This window comes from Pectinophora gossypiella, chromosome 23 (genome assembly GCF_024362695.1).
Source record: "Pectinophora gossypiella chromosome 23, ilPecGoss1.1, whole genome shotgun sequence".
In the NCBI taxonomy this organism is placed as follows: domain Eukaryota; kingdom Metazoa; phylum Arthropoda; class Insecta; order Lepidoptera; family Gelechiidae; genus Pectinophora; species Pectinophora gossypiella.
In genome coordinates, this window is record NC_065426.1 from 4,720,325 (window position 1) to 4,737,852 (window position 17,528).

The window sequence follows — 17,528 nt, forward strand, 5'->3', positions numbered from 1 at the left end:
TACCTGCCAACAGTCAGTATAAAAAGTCCTAGAAATCCATTAGGTATTTTTAAGCGCACGACAATCACTGTACCAATTTGATCTTTATCATAATAACCATGTCACGAGCGTGTCCACACCCCATAAAATACCTTCCGTAAAGGGGCAATGCGATTGATAGCGTTTAGTTTCACACTTTTTAACATACTTAATAATACAATACATTGACCAACTATAGAAAAGGTTTAGGAAGATCTACACTGAACCGGCGTGCGTGTCCGTGAAACGATTGATAAAATGTGGATGCAAAAAAATTGTGTCAGGATCGAAGCAAATGGAACTCGGTAGTCTCTGCTTACCCCGGTTGAAAAGGTGTGCATGTAGCAATACAATAATATTTTTACCCGACTTCGGCGAAGCAAAACAAAGGGTTATATGTTTTACTGATATGTATGTATGTGTCATACACACATACGTCTGTTCCTACGTCATGTCAGAATTTTACAATAAGTGAGGTGTCGTTATAATCGTCTCGATTGTCACGCTAAATTCACTGTGGCGCCCTCTAGAGGTCATAAACTGAGTGCGAATGTTTTTTTTTCGAATGGTAGTAGGTATGTCGTATTATATGCCGATTTGTCCTAAGAGTTTGCTTATCACAGCATTCGACCACGACTATTCGGAAAAATTTCAGAGAAATAGTTTTTAGAGCGTGATTTTTCCGTAGCTTGATTATGATTGTCTTGTTTTTAGAGTGTAATTGCATACATTTTATTATCCATGTGAGATCCCTCACTCGCTACCCGTTCCCAGTCGGAAATCCACCCCAAATGCCCGCCGTAAAACAAAACTCGTCACATTTGTGATAGAACAAACTCTGGTCGAATACGTTCATATTAGGTGAGGCGGTACCATGATGTAATTACGTTCCTAAACGTGTAGTTAGCACGCTACCTGTTTCCTCCGATATTGAAAGTAGGGACGGAATTCAGAAACTACCGGATGCGGTATATTGTCTAACGGCCTCTGTGGTCTGAGCTTTGGTTTGAGCGTTGGGCCCACGATCCGGAGGTCCCGGGTTCGCTTCCCGGTGGGGACATATCACAAAAATCACTTTTTGATCCCTAGTTTGGTTAGGACATTACAGGCTGAACACTTGATTGTCCGAAAGAAAGGTGATCCTTCGGAAGGCACGTAAAGCCGTTGGTCCCGCTTACTACTTACGGAAGTGATTAATCGTTACATGAGCCATGTCAGGGGCCGTTGGCGGCTCAATAATAACTCTGATACCAGGGCTGATGGGGTTGGTAATCCACCTCACAACCCACACGATAGAAGAAGAACAGGATCGTTTGGTTCTTACTTTTCCGGCCAAGTAGTTAATGCCATCTGCGGCAAATCTACAATAAGTCACGTCAAAAAAAAAAGATTCTTACTTTTATCATTTCAGACGACGTTCTGAGCCATTCGCGCCCTAGGCCTTAGGTCTGGTGCCTTCAGAGCACCTCATTCGTCCGGCTAAGTATTTAATGTCATTTGCTGCAAATTTACATAATATATAATAAGGTACGTCAAAAATAAATCTTTCTATGTTTCTGAGACTCTCACGTTTTCCATTTTCATCAAAATTTTCACTTCTACTGGCCGGTTTAGAACTCTTTGGTTGGTTTTTCTTTGAAACATCCTAAATTTAATCGTGGTTCGTACGCCACGTATAAAATACTGATCATACCGTATCGTCTGTTTCTGATTCCCCAATCATTCACGTTTGCTCAGGTAGGGACGGAATAGAAATCTGTTGATTATTTACAAATAGCGGTATTCCGTGATTCTTACCCGGGTAGAGCTGGTTTTACCTATATTCCGGGTACATAACAGTACGTGTTATTAAAGTATATATTTCCTTTTACTTACTGCCTTCGACTGGGTGTTCGTGCATGTATTGTTTTATGTTAGGTATTTTAATCAAAAAACATAATACCGGGTTCTTACCGCGTTAATCAAGGATATGAGACTCTCGATATTTCAACACTGTTACAAGTGCCATGATCACGGGACGACTGTAAAATTGGAGCGGAGTAGTATCCATAATTTTCTAGTTCAAACATATCTGTCTCCCCTCTTACAAACCATTCGGTAAGAACCCTGTATTATGTGTTTTAATTATGTTGTTGGCCGCGTAAACATCAAACAATGTATTATGTTACATGCTTGATACTTATGTAAGACGCTTTTTAACGGACTTACTTCCTCCATTTTAGTACCGAACCCTAAAACCAATGGAACATCATTAACTATTTATTATAGTAGATTGAGTATTTTATTATAAGGTACATAATTTGGGTTAATATGTCGAACTCTAGTGGCCATGCGGGTGGTACAACTATAATTAGTAGGAATATTTTATACCATAATAAGCATTCTATCTTTACCAACGATCTTCATTCCAATTTAGTAAGTTTATCGTGTTCTCTAGCTTTGGAGTGTGATAGTATTAAACTGGCGATTTGATCTGGCTTGGCATAAAATAACATTAAAAACCGCATTATAGATTATTACGACGATACGATACGGCGATATGGCTCACCAACTCGCACGTTGGTCTAACAGAAAGCTCGGTGAGTGTACCTTTGACTACCCCAATTTAAATAATATATCCGAATTATAAATGTGTTGCCTTTCGGCATAGAATAAGAAATAATACTACGTATAGAACGGCAACTCTCCGCTCCCCACCAGCGCCTGAGCTTGGTTTTCTTCACCCCCCGTCGAACATTGTTTAGACTTGAATCGTGTGGCGTCAGACTTCACACACACAGATGCGCGATTACGATAATGTCAATGTGTGGTGTCTGTGTAAAACGAGGTTGTTTGTATGAAGTGTCCGGGGTGTGTGTCCTGGTGGGGAGCGGAGAGTTGTTGTTTCCCCACTCTTCGGTTTTACTTTTGTCTTCAATCGTAATTTGACATTTGCGCATACAAAAGCAAGTGCGCAATGCAAAAAACAAAATTGTCAAACAACAATATTTCTTTATTAGATAAATTGCTTCGAAGTGGCCTTTATAACCGCCTTGTATTTCTCCAAGACAGTAAAAACTATATCTAAGCGAAGCCAAGTGAGTTGCTTTTCAAATTATACAGTGAAAATGCGACTTTGTAGAAGAAAGGATTAAAAAAATATTTCGTAAAGTCTAAATTGGGGTTCTCATGTTAAACAATAGCTATCGGAGATTGGGGCTTCGGTTCAGATCAAGCGTTCAGATTGGCTTATTTTAGCCCTTCCATAAGTGATAAGAGAAAGCAGCATTTGAAATAATTTTCACTTAGGATCTTTTGAGATTAGTCTAACAAGATTTACAGGAGGCTATTTTTGAGTAATGCATCTTCTTTTTTCTATTCTGGTAATTTGAAAAAGAAGATATTAATAAAGTATGCAAAAATGGAATGACAAAAAATAACCTTTAGTGGTGGATGTATAGAATTATTATTATTTTTTTTTGTTTTACGACATAGCAGAAAATGACATACACACACATAAACACACAGATACACTCATGCCTATTTCCCACCAGGATAAGCAGGGCCTTCCATTTTTTTCGATAATTATTTACCTCTCTTGCTTCCTCCACATTCATCAATCGTTTCACACACGCACGTCGGTTCAATGCAGATCGTACTAAACCTTTTCTAAGGGCATCCCCAATTTGTTCAATGTACATTCGTCTCGACCAGCTGAATATTATTTAAAAAAATAATCCAATTATGTACAAATGATTCATTCAATCAAATACTACCTATTCTCTTTATTCAGTCTGACCAGAATAATCAATTCGGGTCCCGTTCACTTAGTGATATAATCATTCAGTTTTCAATTATACCATCCTGTGATTTAATAATTGCTTATTAGGTCGGCCATTGACCCCAATTTCGATTTAGTCGACCAATTGGTTTGATTATGTAGTTTACAATGGGTTTAAATTTAAATTACGTAGTTACATGATGATCCGACATATACATATAGCGATATACAAAGAGAAATTATTAAAAAAAACATATTATTATTATACTTAGAATCAGTAGTACTCCACTCTAAACACATTTGAAACTTCGAAAAAAAAAATGTACCGCTATACTTCTATACTCCTATACCTCATTCAGCGTTTATCGCTATCGACCCACTAGGGTCGATTAATTCTTTCAAATATTTTTCCTCTCAGACGACGCCCTGAGCCGAGGTTCGCGCCCAACTGGGCACCCTCAGGCCTGTTGTCTTAAACGTTGTACCGGGTGAGAGCCTTCAGCGCTCCCCATTTGTCCGGCCAAGTAGTTAATGGCATCTGCGGCAAATCTACAATAAGTCACGTCAAAAAAAAAAGCTATACTCCTATTACCAACACTTCACAATACTATAATTGACAACATCATCTCCAACCTGAAAATTTGACAAGTCTGTTTGTCTGACCTTCCAACATCAGCGTCAGTCTATGGATGTGATTCCTTTAAATGTATTATTATTTTTTCTGTTTTAATGCGACGAATGGGTGCCGAGACAAGCCTCTGTGGTTTAACGGCATCATTCAAACCATGTATTTAGATTAAGGAACTAATGAAAAACACTATATAGTATAAAACAAAGTCGCTTTTTCTGTCCCTATATCCCTATGTACGCTTAAATCTTTATAACTACGCAACGGATTTTGATGCGATTTAATAGAGTGATTTAAGAGAAAGGTTTATATGTGTTATAATATCCATTAAATAGTGGAGAAATACTGTTATTTTTGAGGCTTTTAATGTGATGTCGTAAAAAATATCATTTTTTCCTCAGCATTGCACCCGAGCGAAGCCGGGGTGGGTCGCTAGTTTAAAATAAATAAAAAAACCGCAAAAGGGAAAACCAGCCCATTACAAGTTAGGTCACATACCTCTGCAAATGCATAAAATAAAACATTAAAATAAAACGTTTACCTTTAAAAAAAAATTGGACCATCCACCATTTTCTCAAGTATGAGAGTTTGAAGAAGTTTTTGTGCTCCAATAGCACTTGAGGTTTGGCAACCGGGTGGATAGACGTACATTATTAATATCTTTTCAAAGTTAAACGTGATTTTTGAAGATTTCCTCTTTGATCGTGACAGGGGATTTAGGGGATCCTTTATTTTAAGAATGCCCTGAGGTATTCAGTCACTTCCTTGTTTTCTTTTTTTGACCTGACTTATTGTAGATTTGCCGCAGATGGCATTAACTACTTGGCCGGACAAATAGGGAGCGCTGAGAGCTCTCACCTAGTACAAAATTTAAGACAATAACCTGAGGGTGCAAATTGGGCGCGAATCTCGGCTCAGGGAGTCGTCGGAGAGGAACAATATCTGAAAGAATTATTCGACCCTAGTGGGTCGACAGCGATAAGCGCTGGATGAGGGAAATCGTCTTCCTTGTTTTTGTGGTCGGTATTTTAATGCTCTGCAGCACCTCCTGGATGCAACGAGGTCTACTTACTCACGAATTCACATACAAAGAGATGTACTCGTACTGGTTTCCATGGTGGCTGTCTATTTGCTCGATTGGCCAACAAATCTGTTACAATACCATAGAATAAAGTATACGATGAACGCGACTGCCACAACTGCCTCTGTAGTCCAGTGGTTGAGCGTTGGGCTCACAATCCGGAGGTCCCGGGTTCGAATCCCGGTGGGGACATATCACAAAAATCACTTTGTGATCCCCTGTTTGCTTAGGACATTACAAACTTATCACCTGATTGTCGAAAAGTGAGATGATCCGTGCTTCAGAAGGCACGTTAAGCCGTTGGTCCCGGTTACTACTTAATGATGTAAGTTAGTAGTCGTTACGTGAGCGATGTACATCTTTAAGGTGATATTTAACTTTTTTAATTCTCTTTTCATCATCATCATCACGCTCTTGTCGATGCAGCATTTTCCATGCTACTCTTTTAGGGAAAAAATAGGGCAGTTGTTTCCCTCTTGCCTTCCGCCCCGAAGTACTCTGTCTGACGCAAGTGGGATGGCGCCCAGAGTAGTCTATTACAAAGCCTAGGACTCCTGTCCTCCGCCTCTGAATAGTACTGACAGTTACTGTCGCCCTCTGTCAGGTTGCAGGTTACAGTTCCTGTGACTTGCCGCTTCCGTCCTGCATTGCCGTACCGATGGCTCCCATCTTCGCCTCTGCAACCGTTGAGGTCTTCACCCGTATCCCTGTTTTTTTTTCTGCGTATTTTTCGTTTAAAAGTCATAAACAAAACTTAGGTAAAGGCAGAAACTTATCAGAATATAGATTTTTTTATGGATAGATTACCTATATTACTTCTCCTTATTTTGATCAGAATAATAATGGGTAGATATGGGGTGCCTTGATGTAATAATAATATGGTCATCATTTATACCCAAAAACTAAGACAGAAGATGCGTAATAATAATGTCGGTGATCCATGAAAATAACAGCCTCCGTGGTCTAGTGGTTAGAGCGTTAGGCTCACGATCTGGAGGTCCGGGTTCGATTCCCGATGGGGACATTGTCGAAATCACTTTGTGAGACTGTCCTTTGTTTGGTAAGGACTTTTCAGGCTTGAATCACCTGATTGTCCGAAAAAGTAAGATTATTCCGTGCTTCGGAGGGCACGTTAAGCCGTTGGTCCCGGCTATTAGCCGTAAAAACACCTCCACCAATCCGCATTGGAGCAGCGTGGTGGAGTATGCTCCATACCCCCTCCGGTTGATTGAGGGGAGGCCTGTGCCCAGCAGTGGGACGTATATAGGCTGTTGATGATGATGATGATGATCCATGAAATCAGAAGGTATATACAGGGTGTTAGTGACATCGTAACGAATACTCAGGGGGATGATTTAGACCATGATTCTGAGTTAATATCAAGTGGAATTTTTCGTCGCAAAATTCATGATGTTTTTTAGTTTTTATTAAATTATTTTCAATTCTATATTTTTGCGATGAAAAATTCCACTTGATATTAACTCAGAATAATCAGTTGAATCATCCCCCTCAGTAATCGTTACGATGTCACTTACACCCCACACAAGTACATACGGTAGCCATACAAGTAGGTATGGGTGTTAGTGACACCGTAACGAATACTGAGGGGGATGGTTCAGACCATGATTCTGAGTTGATATCAAGTGGAATTTTCAGTCTGAATATTCCTGAAAATTTTTGTTTTTTTTTAATTATTTTCAATTCCATACTTTTGCGACGGAAAATTCCACTTGATATCATCTCAGAATCATGGCCTCAATCACCCCTCAAAGTTTTCGTTACGATGTCACTAACACCCTGTATGTTCGCAACATTGTATGTTCTTTATTTAGGCTTGGTAAGTTCCTTATTTATATTGTCGAATGTTTCAAACTAAAGTCATTATGAAAGATATAATGTGCAGATTTGATACTTGAAAATAGGGTATGGAAAGTCAAAATTATCAGATAACTTATACGTTCATCGGTTTACAACTAAAGTTGCCAACTTTAGCCATCTCTACGCTATTAGAATCGTTTAAGTATGAGCGTGATTTGAAAACTGATATTGAATATTCACGAACTGCTACTTAGCTGTTGCTGTTTAGATTTGTACCCATTAAGAGCCCTCAGCGCTCCCCATTTGTCCGGCCAAGTAGTTAATGCCATTTGCGGCTACTTCGGCTAGCTCGCACTGAACTATACGCTCTGAGCCCTTAGCGCAACCTTTTTGTCCATCCAAGTAGTTAACGGCAAATCTACATTAACTTACACCAAAAAAGTTATACATAACGTAAAGAACATCTCAATTCCGTATATTTCAATTAAATTAAGTCGTAAGGCAAGTTTTGAGCTGACGAAATCCGAGCATTCTCTACCAGACAAATAATCAAAGAGACTTAATAAAACAGAAGTAAAACAAACAAATAACGACTTGAAAGCAAATAGACGTCTTAATGAAAACTGCTTTCAAACCTAATTGCCTGCTACCAGTAACGCAATGGATTTATAATCTGTTCCCTGTCACATCCGTATTTGAATAACGCGAAACATGGTTTTATTTTTCGGAGGCTCACGGGCATGCGCGGTAAAATTTCTACCGTCCGGTCTTACCCGATTGAACCAGGCAGCTCACAGACGCATCGCTAGGTGATCGGTTACGCACACTAGTGCAAAACCTCTATGTTGCTATAGCGCAGAATCGTCCAAAATCACAGACACAAGCAACCGAAATCACACACACTACAACATTACTCCGTACACGAAGCCTGCCGACAGGGTTTCCCCACACACACACACATAAAAAATTCCAACCCTGGCAATGTTGTGTACGTTAGTACCCCAAAAGGTGCCGAGGTGGATGGACGTATTTTATGCTCCCCCGATGTAGTGACGAAATGTGAACTCGAAATGAAGTACCGTTAAAATTCAGTGATCAAATTTTCACAGACATAAAAGTTTTCCTGATTTGTGAACAGGGATTTTAACGACTTCGGAAGTTTTAAGTGCAGTGCAAAAATTAAGTGTTCATAACAGTTGTAAAACTGTTTAAAATAATAGTGAGTTTCAAAGTTTTTGAGGAAAATTTTGGAGACGCAGCCGAATTTTTTTTCTGGATAATTATCAGGTAAGTGTTATTACTTAATTAGTAGATAATTTTGTAAGAGAAGGAAATTAATTGATATTGTAAACGAAATATTATTATTTAATAACGAGAAAAAAATGTCGATAAAAATAGATAATATTTAATGTTTTTAATTTTTAAATAAGATAAGAAAATAAATAATGGACAGTGATATTTAAAAATATTTTGCACGTGAAGGATTGAAATTAGATAACAGATGAAATATATTATTATCAAAGCGTTTTGGGACGGTGAAAATGATGAAAGCATTAATTTAAAGTAGGTAGTCGTAAACAGACAATATTAGGTGACGACAGGGGCTGATATTAATATCGGAGAACCCCAGAACCCCTTTTATGTTCAATCAATTAATTAATGAAAATGAGACGTCAATTTTGATTTTGACGAGTTATTTACCAAGCATAAAATTGTCTATAATTTTATGAACCAAATAAAATTGAAATGCTGTTGAATATTATCGACAAATTATGAATAAGAGTTTTCAGATAATAATATTACATTAATAGTCTGAACCGAACGCTACGCTTTTTTACTTGGGACTTAAAGATAGCTGACAAGGACTGAGTACATATCTGAATATAGGTATAATCTGGATAGGTACATGACGAGATGTTATGGTTATATGTTATACAATTTAATTGAGAGGTTATATTTAGAAATGATTGTGTAATTTTGATTATCAATCATTTCAGTTTCGTACTTACAATTTTTTGACACAACACCTACATAAGTACCCTCGAGTAGATAGGTAGGGAGGTAGGTATTTCTAGTGGTCCTACCAGTAAGTAAGTCTATTGCGAAGGAAATTCCCAGTAGTACAACTGGTAAGACTACTCGGTAAGACTACTAAGAATAGGGGAAATTACATTCAGATTCACAATTTTAAAAATGTTTAAATTTGTTTCTAAGAATTTCTTTAACTTCGTACTTACCTACATAATTTATTTTTAAAATATTACGCAAAGAAAAGAAAATTATAATAGGATTTTTTATTTCTCAGCTTTTACGATAACAATTTCACATTTATTTTAAACTAGCTACCCGCCCCGGCTGCGCTCAGGTGCAATGCTGAGGAAAAAATGATATTTTTTACGACATCACATTAAAAGCCTCAAAAATAACAGTATTTCTCCACTATTCTTCTTCTTCTTATCGTGTGGGTTGTGAGGTGGAATACCAGCCTCATCAACCCTGGTGTCAGGGTTATGATTGAGCCGCCAAAGGCCCCTGACATGGCTCCTGTAACGAATACTCAGTAAATAGTAACCGGGACCAACGGCTTAACGTGCCTTCCGAAGCACGGATCATCTTACTTTCGGACAATCAGGTGATCAGCCTGTAATGTCCAAACCAAACCACTATTTAATGGATATTATAACACATATAAAACTTTCTCTTGAATCACTACATACATAGGGATATAGGGACAGAAAAAGCGACTTTGTTTTATACTATGTAGTGATGTAACGAATTGGGTCTGACGAAGGTCAGTGGTACTTCGTCAGATTCATCATCATAATATCAGGCATAATAACGTTTGTTCTTGGATCTGTAAAAATAAAATAGTTATTATTACAAGATAAATAAATGTGATGAAGCTTGTATTAAAAAAAATACTTTCTACAAGATATACTTACTTTGATAATTACATAACATGATATCACGTATCGAAACGTGGTAGCCCAGTTGGTAGAACGCTTGCCTCTCAGTTTGAGGTCGCAGGTTCGAATTCAGCACACGCCTAAACCAATGATAGCCGAATTTATTTTCGAATTCTTGTTTGCATCATAAATGATTATGTCGTGCTCAGCGGTAAAGGAAAATATCGTGAGGAAACCCACATTCCCGAGGAATGCATTTTCGGAGGTATGTGACTTAACCTGCTTTCCCTTTGTGGGTGGGAAGGTTAGGCGATTCTCACACTGTCCTGCATGATGCAGCGTAGCGCGTGGATGCGTGTTCTTCCGTTGCTTGTAAATGATACCTAAATGATAAAAATGTGTATTGAATGCGTTCCTCTAATGATTAAATAACTTGTAATGTACCCTCATTGATTTAAAAGATGTGTTGCTGTTGCAGTTTCTTGTCATGTCTTCTCCTCAGCCATAACACCTTGCGAAATGACGTAACTTCAAAAATGTTACATTGACCTTCAACAAGTTTATCCATGATAATTACGTTGAATAAATGATTCGGATTCATTAAAAAAACAATTTACACGAGAAATACAAATAATATGCGGATCGTTATTCCTTGATAATTTATTTTGATAAGTTGTCTATTGACTGACTTCAGTTGTTCACTCGAGCTACTTCTGCAAAATACGCCTCGAAAGGGTCGCGGGAAGATTTCCAATTTTTTTTTTATTTGTCACTAATAGTCCTAGCTTTCTACCTTTAAAATTGCGGAATATTCCATCCCCCATTATAACAAGTGGGGGTGTTAGAAAGAGAAAAAAACTAGCCTAAGTCACTCTCCATCTCTTCAACTATCCATAGTACAATACAAATACACTTTATTGCATGAAAATAAAAATAAATAATTACAAAAAGACTCTTAACCAAATGGCAAAAATGGCCGGCTAATTTTTTTTTTATCCTTATCCTTATCCACTTAAAATATCACGTCAATTCGTCGCCGTTTTGTCGTGAAAGAGACAAATTCACAGACACACTCATAGACTTTCCCATTTATAATATTAGTACAAGTAAAATAAAGACAAAAAAAAAAAAAAAATATTAGTACGGATTCCATGTAGCCAAACAGAAAATAAGATTAGTTCATTTGAAATAGCTCGTGCTGTTCAAATATATCGAGTTTCAATGCTGACTTGCCTACTTTTGTAAAATACAAATGTTTGTTTAGTTTTCGGCCGTATTTGTGTTGGCACTATTCACTACGCTACATATTTTCAACTTTTAGAACTTTTCATTTGATCTACAATTTAGGCATTATTCGTACCCAACTAAATTTGATTCGATGTTTAGGATACAAAGTTCAGTAGGTACCTAGTAAAATTGACATTTGAAATTTGATAAGCTGACATGTAAAATAACATTATGTATTAATATCAATTCACGTGTTTGCGCACTGCTCAGCGGTTTATTAATGTTATCATCTAATAAAGGTTGCCTGGGAGAGATAGCTTTTAGCTCGGCGCCTTTGCTCTCCTTAGTATAAGCTGTGTAAATGTCTTGTGATGCATTAAAGTATTTTATTATTATTATGACCATTGTGGTATGGTCGGTAATTACACTTACCTAATACTTAGTCCAAATTGGACATTTTCTTAAAAAAAGTTTTAGTACGATCTACTTTGGACCGGCGCGGAAAGCGTTCAGGTTCGAAGCAAATGGAATTCTATAGTCTCTGTTTACCCTGGTGTGAAAAAGGCGTGAGTTTATATACATAATTCTACTATACTTCAAACCTGACATACCTCTCTAGCTTCTAGCTTCCATACGTATGTATGTATGTTTTATGTATATCAAGCTACGCTAATCAAGAAGTATTTCTTCTTAATGACGGATTATGAAACGTCTTGCGCATTTGTAAGGAGCATTATGCTTTGCAGAGAATAATCCTTTGAATAATCATTTTGCAAATTATAATAGACATAGCCTCCTTTGTTAGCGAGAGAACCTCTTAGCTATGAAGGAGACAAATTCTTAATTTGGAGGACATCCTTAATTTAAAGTAGGTATTAAGTTTAATTTTCTACTATCAATATTTTAACAGTCGTAATCAAGCTTATGTAGACACACCAAATAAGGTAGCTCTGATTGCTCGTACTATTTATTGCCATAGAATAAGGAATAATACTAGTACCTACAGAACGGCAACTCTCTGCTACCCACCAGCGGCTGAGCTAGGTTTACTTCACCCCCGCTTGGTTTCACTTTAGTCTTCAACATATATTATGGTGTCAGTCACACACACAGATGCGCGTGTACGATAACGTCAATGTGTAGTGTCTTTGTAATACGAGGCTTTTTGTATAAAGTGTCCGCGGCGTGCTTATACTTCCCCTTACCAGTGAGGCCATAGAACTCATTCAAATACACTGCCCTCGAAGACAATAGTCAAAATTGGACATTTGACAAAAGTCCCCAGTACTAGGTTAAAAGATTTTTCATGTTGAACTATAACTTGTTCGGGAAACTAGGTTTATCGAACCAATAGGGCAAATTTGGCCGAAGCCCAAACGTCGGAGACTTGTCAAGATTACTAAGAATCTATCGCCTAACTCAATAAACGTGGGTTTCACGAATAAGTAAAGAATATTTGGAGTCAATAACTTTGTACTGGTTTCCATGGTGGCTATCTACTTGCTCTTTTGGCCAACAAATCTGTTACAATACAATAGAATAAAGAATACAATGAACGCGACGTATGTAACTGGAACGGAAACTCCGCCCCGCACTAAAACTGCCTCTGTGGTTCAGTTGGGCTCCCGATCCGGAGGTCCCGGGTTCGAATCCTGGTGAGGACATATCACAAAAAATATCTTTGTGATCCCTAGTTTGGTTAGGTTACGAAATAAATAGGTTTAAATAGGTTTAAATTTAGTCACCGAGACCGATTGCTTAACGTGCCCTCCGAAGCACGGATCATCTTACTTTCGGACAGCCTGTAATGTTCTTACCAAACTAAGGATAACAAAGTGATTTTTGTGACATGTCCCCACCGGGATTCGAACCTGGGACCTTGTGAGCCTATCTCTCAACTTTTGGGCCACAGAGGTCGTTAGATAAGCAGCTGAAACTAATTCAAAGTCATAATCCATAATGATATCGATTTACTTACCTAATATTAATAGCCAGGTAATTAAATATTTCCTTACATGGTATATATGCGCTGTTAGTTCAGTTAGTAGGCAATATATCTTCAGTGTTTGATTTAATCTCAGCTATGCTATCTAGTTTATGCCACTCTATTGGCAATTAATTACCTTGCGACTGAGGTAGCTAGGTATATTGGGTTTCTTCATAATCAATTTCGAAATTCGAAAAGTTCAGCATAGTAGACGTGGTTCCTAGTAAATAGTTTGAATTGTCAATTCAATAGTTGAATTGTCAATTCAATAGCTGAATTGTCGATACAATAGTTGAATTGTCAATTCAATAGTTGAATTGTCAATTCAATAGTTGAATTGTCCATTCAATAGTTGAATTGACAGAATAGTTGCGTTGACAGCGACTCTCCGAACGGTGACTTCTTGACATCCCGTCTGTCATTTACATGTACAGTTCAAAACACAATTTTAATCATGCTACATAATATTTATTTTCTTTTCCACTGAAATAATTTCATTTTTGGTTCATTTTTGTTTCATAATATTTTTGGAAACTATCCAGCGTATTTTATAAATGCAGTAATCTTATGGGATTAAATATGTGATACAAAGCTATTGAATTTTCGTTTTTTGATTTATTTGGAAAGTCGGTTGCTTTTTTGCTAACAGATTGAAGATTTGAGCACGCATAATGTGTCTGAGAGAGAGAGAGAGAGAAAAAAAATGTTTATTCAACAAATACTGGACTAACGTGTTCGGACATCGCATATCTTTCCCGGCCTCCGTGGTCCAGTGGTTGACCATTGTGCTCACGATCCGGAAGTCTCGGGTTCGAATCCCGGGCAAATCACAAAAATCTCTTCGTAATCCCTAGTTTAGTTAGGACATTGAAGGCTAATCACCTCATTGTCCAGAACTAAGATGATCCATGTTTCGGAAGGCACCTTAAACCGTTGGTCCCGGTTACTACTTGCTGATGAAAGTACGTAGTCGTTGAGTCACGTTAGGGGCCATTGGCGGCTCAATGATAATCCTGACACCAGGGTGGATGACGCTGGTCATCCACCTCTCAACCCACACGATAAGAAGAGAAGATATCTCTCCCTGTTATAGAATCAATCTTTTTCTATCGTGTGGGTTATGAGGTGTTTTACTAAGTTGGTCTAATATAAAGCTCAGTGAGGTAGGTACTTAGTTTATTTTGCGATGGATGTATCTCTAACTACCCTAATTGGGACATGGTCGTGAGCTTATGTTATATTATGTGTGTTAAGACTTATGCCAACGAAATTGCAAAATGAAAGCTAACAAATCGAAATAATACTACCTACTTACTTAATAATTTTAATATTGAAATACCTTTATTTCAATGTTGGAGACCTAAAATTCAAGCAAAAAGCTAATATTGGCGTAAGCTTTACATTTACGCAGTTCACAAAATGTCTAGTGGATATCCGCTTCAATGGCGAAAAATTAATTTGGGTTTTGTTCTAAATTGCCTTTTTCAGCGTATTTTAGCGTATTTGGGACTAAAAGCCGTTTAATTAGTTTTCCGCCGAGGACGCAATAATAATAGAAAGCAATTTGACATTTATAAGGATGGAAATGTAGGTATTTAATTATTATTATTATTACAGTATAAAACAAAGTCGCTTTCTCTGTCCCTATATCCCTATGTACGCTTAAATCATTAAAACTACGCAACGGATTTTGATGCAGTTTTTTTAATAGATAGAGTGATTCAAGTGGAAGGTTTATATGTATAATAACATCCAAATAGTAGAGAAATACTGTTATTTTGGAGGTTTTTTTATGTGATGTCGTAAATAATTTGATTGTTTCGTCAGCATTGCACCATTGCATAATTATATTATATCCCGAGACGTAATTCCTACTGGGTTGCTAAGAACCACTGGTTAGGCCTACTCTGTGGTCCAGTAGTCCAGATTTCCGGCGGGGACTCGTCTAAACAATTACTTTATATGAGACTGTCCTGGTTTGCTCAAAGTTGAAAAGCCGATTGTCCGAAGGTAAGACGATTCCGTGCTTCGGAAGGCACTTTAAGTAGTGGGTCCCTGCTACTTATTATTTAAGTAAGTGTGTACTTGTTACGTGAGTCAGGGGCCTTTGGGGGCTTAAAAGTAACTGTGGCACCAGGGTTATTGAGGACCGATTATTGAATTGTCCACACGAGAGAGGAAAAGATTTAAAATGTACCCCCTCTCTTCTTCATAATTTCTATCCAGGTAGATCTTTCCAGCAGGGCTAACATGCGTAACGACACATAATTTTCGATAGATCGAATATATTTTGTTTGTTTTTTCCCCTAACATGCGTGACACGTGATTTTGTTTGTATTTTGACATGACTTATTTGGGTTCACATGTTACCACCAACCGACAAAACAACATAATCATATCGTCAGAATCGATAATCCGTGACAAAAAATTCTCACGTTGCGCATACAGATCGTGTTTTCATCTCCTTTTAAGATTCTTCTCATCTAGCTAGACCCAAAGAAATTTGAAACTAGGTAAAAATCCCCTCGCCTACTTCGACTTTTTGCAGCTATGCTGTCGCGCGTTCGCATATCGACTGTCGAGTCGAGATGCGGTCACTACTTGTGTGCCCTTGCCCACGTAACCACGATTCAGTCACGATGCAAACTATTTATTTATTATTTATTTATGTTTATCTGGGATAACAACAGCTTAATCTAAATGTTTTACAATGCTACTAACTAAACCAAAGCCAATAACAGCTATCCTCTAATTACTACTTAAATAAAGGAGTAGAACGTTGTAGTCTTTCCAGTAAGCATTACAGTAATAGGTATAATGATCCATATAACAGCGACTCAGTTACACAATCAAAAGTTCATAAGCACTGCTGGTATGCGAGGCTCGTGTTTCCTCTCTTATACCAGATAATATTAGTAGATGATTCATTTGTACAATCAGAAGGAAACACAAATAACATAATAACGTAAAGACTATCAGTGAATATGAAATGTATGCTTGTGGGAAAGGGTGTGTGTGTGCGCAAGATTGTGTATGAATACTAATAGATATGTGTAAGTAGTTGCACCTAGATACTGTCGCTATGCAAACGCGATTCAAGCGCCACCCTCCCACCATTCTTCCCCCGATCTTCTTCTGTCGTTCGACACGTTCGCGCGTTTGCATCGATACAGTCGCGATTCTGTAGCGAACGCGACTAAAGCGCGTTAGTAGCGATGCTGTTCAAATCAAACCAATCAAATGTACGATAATTATACGCACCTACAAACGTTTCTGACGGAATCCGTTTACCTAACCTGAAGGTTTGACTGGTCTAGTGTTTTACAAAAGCGACTGCTTGTTTGACCTTCCAACTGACGAAAGGAAAACCAGCCCAATACAGGTCACATATCTCCAAATCGTATTCCTGTTGGTTTTACGATGTTTTCCTTCACCGCTGAGCACGTGATAATCGTTTATAAAATCAAAAAAATAGTTCGAAAATCATTGGTTTAGGCCTAAGACCTCTCTGAGTGGATCAGTCTTCTGCCCCACACACACACGAAACAATCACACAAAAAGTTCTTCAAGTCCTGTTCATTACAAAAAGTCGCCGCGTTCGGGGGGCCAAGACACCTTCACACAGAAACTAAAATGCAAATTACTGTTTGAATTATCCAAAATTAGGTTTCAAAGGAGATTAATGAGTCCTCGCCCGCGACGAAGTTCCCTCGTTAGCCAGTTTAGCCTTCCGAGTTTTCAGCTTTAATATTAAATAAATCTTCCTCTGTAACTCTTGTGTGTAATCTGTATTTGGAGAACTCGCTTTCAATTTACTGTGCATGTTGAAATATTCCTTGGCGGTTAAATTACCTACTTTGTTCTGAATGTGGCTGTGGAATAAGTAAGAACGTACCGGGTACAATGAAAAGGAAAACCTAACTATTCCGGGGGAGTTAGCTACTTTTTATACTAAGGGTGGTATTAATAAACGAATCTCAGCTGATACTGCACTCAAGATCATGCTCAAGTCCCTGTTTTATATAAGAATTGTCACATTGACATGATCTTGAGGGCGGTCTCCAAACTGAGATTAGTTATTAATATTACCTTAAGTAAGGTTT

At 37.8% G+C, this 17,528-nt stretch overlaps 1 protein-coding gene across 2 annotated transcripts in view; it reads left to right on the forward strand.

Annotated features, from left to right (window-relative positions):
• Positions 1 to 17,528, forward strand: part of LOC126377396 (zwei Ig domain protein zig-8-like) — a 467,377-nt gene that overhangs the window by 239,472 nt on the left and 210,377 nt on the right. The window contains exon 1 of one of the 2 annotated variants that reach the window (XM_050025129.1): positions 8,315 to 8,592. The exons of the other annotated variant lie outside the window; for it this stretch is intronic. The gene's annotated coding sequence lies outside the window, so the exon portion shown is untranslated. Of the gene's footprint in view, positions 1 to 8,314; positions 8,593 to 17,528 lie in introns of those variants that run through there. 2 annotated transcript variants of the gene reach the window in all.